The sequence below is a fragment of the Hesperophylax consimilis genome, chromosome 17 (genome assembly GCF_061612785.1).
Source record: "Hesperophylax consimilis isolate HC1 chromosome 17, BYU_Hcon_1.0, whole genome shotgun sequence".
Classification (NCBI taxonomy): Eukaryota; Metazoa; Arthropoda; class Insecta; order Trichoptera; family Limnephilidae; genus Hesperophylax; species Hesperophylax consimilis.
Window position 1 is genome coordinate 32717557 of NC_142852.1, and position 10294 is coordinate 32727850.

Consider the following 10294-nt stretch of genomic DNA (forward strand, 5'->3'; position numbering starts at 1 on the left):
TGATAGGTATTTACCATATAAAACAACTATCTGTCGTGATGGCAGGTATTTACCATATAAACCACTGCCTGTCGTGATGGCAGGTATTTACCATACAAACCACTACCTGTCATAATGATAGGTATTTACCATATACAACAACTATCTGTCGTGATGGCAGGTATTTACCATATAAACCACTGCCTGTCGTGATGGCAGGTATTTACCATACAAACCACTACCTGTCATAATGATAGGTATTTACCATATAAAACAACTATCTGTCGTGATGGCAGGTATTTACCATATAAACCACTGCCTGTCATGATGGCAGGTATTTACCATATAAAACAACTATCTGTCGTGATGGCAGGTATTTACCATATAAACCACTGCCTGTCGTGATGGCAGGTATTTACCATACAAACCACTACCTGTCATAATGATAGGTATCTACCATATAAAACAACTATCTGTCGTGATGGCATTTATTTACCATATAAACCACTACCTGTCGTGATGGCAGGTATTTACCATACAAACCACTACCTGTCATAATGATAGGTATTTACCATATAAAACAACTATCTGTCATGATGGCAGGTATTTACCATACAAACCACTACCTGTCATAATGATAGGTATTTACCATATAAAACAACTATCTGTCGTGATGGCAGGTATTTACCATATAAACCACTGCCTGTCGTGATGGCAGGTATTTACCATACAAACCACTACCTGTCATAATGATAGGTATTTACCATATAAAACAACTATCTGTCGTGATGGCAGGTATTTACCATATAAACCACTGCCTGTCGTGATGGCAGGTATTTACCATACAAACCACTACCTGTCATAATGATAGGTATTTACCATATAAAACAACTATCTGTCGTGATGGCAGGTATTTACCATATAAAACAACTATCTGTCGTGATGGCAGGTATTTACCAAATAAACCACTGCCTGTCGTGATGGCAGGTATTTACCATATAAACCACTGCCTGTCGTGATTGCAAGTATTTACCATATAAACCACTGCCTGTTATAGTGATAGGTATTTACCATATAAACCACTGCCTGTCATGATGGCAGGTATTAACCATATAAACCACTGCCTGTTATAGTGATAGGTATTTACCATATAAACCACTGCCTGTCGTGATGGCAGGTATTTACCATACAAACCACTGCCTGTCGTGATGGCAGGTATTTACCATATAAACCACTGCCTGTCGTGATTGCAAGTATTTACCATATAAACCACTGCCTGTCATGATGGCAGGTATTTACCATATAAACCACTGCCTGTTATAGTGATAGGTATTTACCATATAAACCACTGCCTGTCGTGATGGCAGGTATTTACCATACAAACCACTACCTGTCATAATGATAGGTATTAACCATATAAAACAACTATCTGTCGTGATGGCAGGTATTTACCATATAAACCACTGCCTGTCGTGATGGCAGGTATTTACCATATAAACCACTGCCTGTCGTGATGGCAGGAATTTACCATATAAACCACTGCCTGTCGTGATGGCAGGAATTTACCATACAAACCACTACCTGTCATAATGATACGTATTTACCATATAAAACAACTATCTGTCGTGATGGCAGGGATTTACCATATAAACCACTGCCTGTCGTGATGGCAGGTATTTACCATATAAAACAACTATCTGTCGTGATGGCAGGTATTTACCATACAAACCACTACCTGTCATAATGATAGGTTTTTACCATACAAACCACTACCTGTCATAATGATAGGTATTTACCATATAAAACAACTATCTGTCGTGATGGCAGGTATTTACCATATAAACCACTGCCTGTCGTGATGGCAGGTATTTACCATACAAACCACTGCCTGTCGTGATGGCAGGTATTTACCATATAAACCACTGCCTGTCGTGATGGCAGGTATTTACCATATAAACCACTACCTGTCATAATGATAGGTATTTACCATATAAAACAACTATCTGTCGTGATGGCAGGTATTTACCATATAAAACAACTATCTGTCGTGATGGCAGGTATTTACCAAATAAACCACTGCCTGTCGTGATGGCAGGTATTTACCATATAAACCACTGCCTGTCGTGATGGCAAGTATTTACCATATAAACCACTGCCTGTCGTGATGGCAGGTATTTACCATATAAACCACTGCCTGTCGTGATGGCAGGTATTTACCATATAAACCACTGCCTGTCGTGATGGCAGGAATTTACCATACAAACCACTACCTGTCATAATGATAGGTATTTACCATATAAAACAACTATCTGTCGTGATGGCAGGTATTTACCATATAAAACAACTATCTGTCGTGATGGCAGGTATTTACCAAATAAACCACTGCCTGTCGTGATGGCAGGTATTTACCATATAAACCACTGCCTGTCGTGATGGCAAGTATTTACCATATAAACCACTGCCTGTAATAGTGATAGGTATTTACCATATAAACCACTGCCTGTCATGATGGCAGGTATTAACCATATAAACCACTGCCTGTTATAGTGATAGGTATTTACCATATAAACCACTGCCTGTCGTGATGGCAGGTATTTACCATACAAACCACTACCTGTCGTGATGGCAGGTATTTACCATATAAACCACTGCCTGTCATGATGGCAGGTATTTACCATATAAACCACTGCCTGTTATAGTGATAGGTATTTACCATATAAACCACTGCCTGTCGTGATGGCAGGTATTTACCATACAAACCACTACCTGTCATAATGATAGGTATTTACCATATAAAACAACTATCTGTCGTGATGGCAGGTATTTACCATATAAACCACTGCCTGTCGTGATGGCAGGTATTTACCATATAAACCACTGCCTGTCGTGATGGCAGGTATTTACCATATAAACCACTGCCTGTCGTGATGGCAGGAATTTACCATACAAACCACTACCTGTCATAATGATAGGTATTTACCATATAAAACAACTATCTGTCGTGATGGCAGGGATTTACCATATAAACCACTGCCTGTCGTGATGGCAGGTATTTACCATATAAAACAACTATCTGTCGTGATGGCAGGTATTTACCATACAAACCACTACCTGTCATAATGATAGGTTTTTACCATACAAACCACTACCTGTCATAATGATAGGTATTTACCATATAAAACAACTATCTGTCGTGATGGCAGGTATTTACCATATAAACCACTGCCTGTCGTGATGGCAGGTATTTACCATACAAACCACTACCTGTCATAATGATAGGTATTTACCATATACAACAACTATCTGTCGTGATGGCAGGTATTTACCATATAAACCACTGCCTGTCGTGATGGCAGGTATTTACCATACAAACCACTACCTGTCCTAATGATAGGTATTTACCATATAAAACAACTATCTGTCGTGATGGCAGGTATTTACCATATAAACCACTGCCTGTCGTGATGGGAGGTATTTACCATACAAACCACTACCTGTCATAATGATAGGTATTTACCATATACAACAACTATCTGTCGTGATGGCAGGTATTTACCATATAAACCACTGCCTGTCGTGATGGCAGGTATTTACCATACAAACCACTGCCTGTCGTGATGGCAGGAATTTACCATACAAACCACTACCTGTCATAATGATAGGTATTTACCATATAAAACAACTATCTGTCGTGATGGCAGGTATTTACCATATAAAACAACTATCTGTCGTGATGGCAGGTATTTACCAAATAAACCACTGCCTGTCGTGATGGCAGGTATTTACCATATAAACCACTGCCTGTCGTGATGGCAAGTATTTACCATATAAACCACTGCCTGTCGTGATGGCAGGTATTTACCATATAAACCACTGCCTGTCGTGATGGCAGGTATTTACCATATAAACCACTGCCTGTCGTGATGGCAGGAATTTACCATACAAACCACTACCTGTCATAATGATAGGTATTTACCATATAAAACAACTATCTGTCGTGATGGCAGGTATTTACCATATAAAACAACTATCTGTCGTGATGGCAGGTATTTACCAAATAAACCACTGCCTGTCGTGATGGCAGGTATTTACCATATAAACCACTGCCTGTCGTGATGGCAAGTATTTACCATATAAACCACTGCCTGTAATAGTGATAGGTATTTACCATATAAACCACTGCCTGTCGTGATGGCAGGTATTTACCATATAAACCACTACCTGTCATAATGATAGGTATTTACCATATAAAACAACTATCTGTCGTGATGGCAGGTATTTACCATATAAAACAACTATCTGTCGTGATGGCAGGTATTTACCAAATAAACCACTGCCTGTCGTGATGGCAGGTATTTACCATATAAACCACTGCCTGTCGTGATTGCAAGTATTTACCATATAAACCACTGCCTGTTATAGTGATAGGTATTTACCATATAAACCACTGCCTGTCATGATGGCAGGTATTAACCATATAAACCACTGCCTGTTATAGTGATAGGTATTTACCATATAAACCACTGCCTGTCGTGATGGCAGGTATTTACCATACAAACCACTGCCTGTCGTGATGGCAGGTATTTACCATATAAACCACTGCCTGTCGTGATTGCAAGTATTTACCATATAAACCACTGCCTGTCATGATGGCAGGTATTTACCATATAAACCACTGCCTGTTATAGTGATAGGTATTTACCATATAAACCACTGCCTGTCGTGATGGCAGGTATTTACCATACAAACCACTACCTGTCATAATGATAGGTATTAACCATATAAAACAACTATCTGTCGTGATGGCAGGTATTTACCATATAAACCACTGCCTGTCGTGATGGCAGGTATTTACCATATAAACCACTGCCTGTCGTGATGGCAGGTATTTACCATATAAACCACTGCCTGTCGTGATGGCAGGAATTTACCATACAAACCACTACCTGTCATAATGATAGGTATTTACCATATAAAACAACTATCTGTCGTGATGGCAGGGATTTACCATATAAACCACTGCCTGTCGTGATGGCAGGTATTTACCATATAAAACAACTATCTGTCGTGATGGCAGGTATTTACCATACAAACCACTACCTGTCATAATGATAGGTTTTTACCATACAAACCACTACCTGTCATAATGATAGGTATTTACCATATAAAACAACTATCTGTCGTGATGGCAGGTATTTACCATATAAACCACTGCCTGTCGTGATGGCAGGTATTTACCATACAAACCACTGCCTGTCGTGATGGCAGGTATTTACCATATAAACCACTGCCTGTCGTGATGGCAGGTATTTACCATATAAACCACTGCCTGTCGTGATGGCAGGTATTTACCATATAAACCACTGCCTGTCGTGATGGCAGGAATTTACCATACAAACCACTACCTGTCATAATGATAGGTATTTACCATATAAAACAACTATCTGTCGTGATGGCAGGTATTTACCATATAAAACAACTATCTGTCGTGATGGCAGGTATTTACCAAATAAACCACTGCCTGTCGTGATGGCAGGTATTTACCATATAAACCACTGCCTGTCGTGATGGCAAGTATTTTCCATATAAACCACTGCCTGTCGTGATGGCAGGTATTTACCATATAAACCACTGCCTGTCGTGATGGCAGGTATTTACCATATAAACCACTGCCTGTCGTGATGGCAGGAATTTACCATACAAACCACTACCTGTCATAATGATAGGTATTTACCATATAAAACAACTATCTGTCGTGATGGCAGGTATTTACCATATAAAACAACTATCTGTCGTGATGGCAGGTATTTACCAAATAAACCACTGCCTGTCGTGATGGCAGGTATTTACCATATAAACCACTGCCTGTCGTGATGGCAAGTATTTACCATATAAACCACTGCCTGTAATAGTGATAGGTATTTACCATATAAACCACTGCCTGTCATGATGGCAGGTATTAACCATATAAACCACTGCCTGTTATAGTGATAGGTATTTACCATATAAACCACTGCCTGTCGTGATGGCAGGTATTTACCATACAAACCACTACCTGTCGTGATGGCAGGTATTTACCATATAAACCACTGCCTGTCATGATGGCAGGTATTTACCATATAAACCACTGCCTGTTATAGTGATAGGTATTTACCATATAAACCACTGCCTGTCGTGATGGCAGGTATTTACCATACAAACCACTACCTGTCATAATGATAGGTATTTACCATATAAAACAACTATCTGTCGTGATGGCAGGTATTTACCATATAAACCACTGCCTGTCGTGATGGCAGGTATTTACCATATAAACCACTGCCTGTCGTGATGGCAGGTATTTACCATATAAACCACTGCCTGTCGTGATGGCAGGAATTTACCATACAAACCACTACCTGTCATAATGATAGGTATTTACCATATAAAACAACTATCTGTCGTGATGGCAGGGATTTACCATATAAACCACTGCCTGTCGTGATGGCAGGTATTTACCATATAAAACAACTATCTGTCGTGATGGCAGGTATTTACCATACAAACCACTACCTGTCATAATGATAGGTTTTTACCATACAAACCACTACCTGTCATAATGATAGGTATTTACCATATAAAACAACTATCTGTCGTGATGGCAGGTATTTACCATATAAACCACTGCCTGTCGTGATGGCAGGTATTTACCATACAAACCACTACCTGTCATAATGATAGGTATTTACCATATACAACAACTATCTGTCGTGATGGCAGGTATTTACCATATAAACCACTGCCTGTCGTGATGGCAGGTATTTACCATACAAACCACTACCTGTCATAATGATAGGTATTTACCATATAAAACAACTATCTGTCGTGATGGCAGGTATTTACCATATAAACCACTGCCTGTCGTGATGGCAGGTATTTACCATACAAACCACTACCTGTCATAATGATAGGTATTTACCATATACAACAACTATCTGTCGTGATGGCAGGTATTTACCATATAAACCACTGCCTGTCGTGATGGCAGGTATTTACCATACAAACCACTACCTGTCATAATGATAGGTATTTACCATATAAAACAACTATCTGTCGTGATGGCAGGTATTTACCATATAAACCACTGCCTGTCATGATGGCAGGTATTTACCATATAAAACAACTATCTGTCGTGATGGCAGGTATTTACCATATAAACCACTGCCTGTCGTGATGGCAGGTATTTACCATACAAACCACTACCTGTCATAATGATAGGTATCTACCATATAAAACAACTATCTGTCGTGATGGCATTTATTTACCATATAAACCACTACCTGTCGTGATGGCAGGTATTTACCATACAAACCACTACCTGTCATAATGATAGGTATTTACCATATAAAACAACTATCTGTCATGATGGCAGGTATTTACCATACAAACCACTACCTGTCATAATGATAGGTATTTACCATATAAAACAACTATCTGTCGTGATGGCAGGTATTTACCATATAAACCACTGCCTGTCGTGATGGCAGGTATTTACCATACAAACCACTACCTGTCATAATGATAGGTATTTACCATATAAAACAACTATCTGTCGTGATGGCAGGTATTTACCATATAAACCACTGCCTGTCGTGATGGCAGGTATTTACCATACAAACCACTACCTGTCATAATGATAGGTATTTACCATATAAAACAACTATCTGTCGTGATGGCAGGTATTTACCATATAAAACAACTATCTGTCGTGATGGCAGGTATTTACCAAATAAACCACTGCCTGTCGTGATGGCAGGTATTTACCATATAAACCACTGCCTGTCGTGATTGCAAGTATTTACCATATAAACCACTGCCTGTTATAGTGATAGGTATTTACCATATAAACCACTGCCTGTCATGATGGCAGGTATTAACCATATAAACCACTGCCTGTTATTGTGATAGGTATTTACCATATAAACCACTGCCTGTCGTGATGGCAGGTATTTACCATACAAACCACTGCCTGTCGTGATGGCAGGTATTTACCATATAAACCACTGCCTGTCGTGATTGCAAGTATTTACCATATAAACCACTGCCTGTCATGATGGCAGGTATTTACCATATAAACCACTGCCTGTTATAGTGATAGGTATTTACCATATAAACCACTGCCTGTCGTGATGGCAGGTATTTACCATACAAACCACTACCTGTCATAATGATAGGTATTAACCATATAAAACAACTATCTGTCGTGATGGCAGGTATTTACCATATAAACCACTGCCTGTCGTGATGGCAGGTATTTACCATATAAACCACTGCCTGTCGTGATGGCAGGAATTTACCATATAAACCACTGCCTGTCGTGATGGCAGGAATTTACCATACAAACCACTACCTGTCATAATGATAGGTATTTACCATATAAAACAACTATCTGTCGTGATGGCAGGGATTTACCATATAAACCACTGCCTGTCGTGATGGCAGGTATTTACCATATAAAACAACTATCTGTCGTGATGGCAGGTATTTACCATACAAACCACTACCTGTCATAATGATAGGTTTTTACCATACAAACCACTACCTGTCATAATGATAGGTATTTACCATATAAAACAACTATCTGTCGTGATGGCAGGTATTTACCATATAAACCACTGCCTGTCGTGATGGCAGGTATTTACCATACAAACCACTGCCTGTCGTGATGGCAGGTATTTACCATATAAACCACTGCCTGTCGTGATGGCAGGTATTTACCATATAAACCACTACCTGTCATAATGATAGGTATTTACCATATAAAACAACTATCTGTCGTGATGGCAGGTATTTACCATATAAAACAACTATCTGTCGTGATGGCAGGTATTTACCAAATAAACCACTGCCTGTCGTGATGGCAGGTATTTACCATATAAACCACTGCCTGTCGTGATGGCAAGTATTTACCATATAAACCACTGCCTGTCGTGATGGCAGGTATTTACCATATAAACCACTGCCTGTCGTGATGGCAGGTATTTACCATATAAACCACTGCCTGTCGTGATGGCAGGAATTTACCATACAAACCACTACCTGTCATAATGATAGGTATTTACCATATAAAACAACTATCTGTCGTGATGGCAGGTATTTACCATATAAAACAACTATCTGTCGTGATGGCAGGTATTTACCAAATAAACCACTGCCTGTCGTGATGGCAGGTATTTACCATATAAACCACTGCCTGTCGTGATGGCAAGTATTTACCATATAAACCACTGCCTGTAATAGTGATAGGTATTTACCATATAAACCACTGCCTGTCATGATGGCAGGTATTAACCATATAAACCACTGCCTGTTATAGTGATAGGTATTTACCATATAAACCACTGCCTGTCGTGATGGCAGGTATTTACCATACAAACCACTACCTGTCGTGATGGCAGGTATTTACCATATAAACCACTGCCTGTCATGATGGCAGGTATTTACCATATAAACCACTGCCTGTTATAGTGATAGGTATTTACCATATAAACCACTGCCTGTCGTGATGGCAGGTATTTACCATACAAACCACTACCTGTCATAATGATAGGTATTTACCATATAAAACAACTATCTGTCGTGATGGCAGGTATTTACCATATAAACCACTGCCTGTCGTGATGGCAGGTATTTACCATATAAACCACTGCCTGTCGTGATGGCAGGTATTTACCATATAAACCACTGCCTGTCGTGATGGCAGGAATTTACCATACAAACCACTACCTGTCATAATGATAGGTATTTACCATATAAAACAACTATCTGTCGTGATGGCAGGGATTTACCATATAAACCACTGCCTGTCGTGATGGCAGGTATTTACCATATAAAACAACTATCTGTCGTGATGGCAGGTATTTACCATACAAACCACTACCTGTCATAATGATAGGTTTTTACCATACAAACCACTACCTGTCATAATGATAGGTATTTACCATATAAAACAACTATCTGTCGTGATGGCAGGTATTTACCATATAAACCACTGCCTGTCGTGATGGCAGGTATTTACCATACAAACCACTGACTGTCGTGATGGCAGGAATTTACCATACAAACCACTACCTGTCATAATGATAGGTATTTACCATATAAAACAACTATCTGTCGTGATGGCAGGTATTTACCATATAAAACAACTATCTGTCGTGATGGCAGGTATTTACCAAATAAACCACTGCCTGTCGTGATGGCAGGTATTTACCATATAAACCACTGCCTGTCGTGATGGCAAGTATTTACCATATAAACCACTGCCTGTCGTGATGGC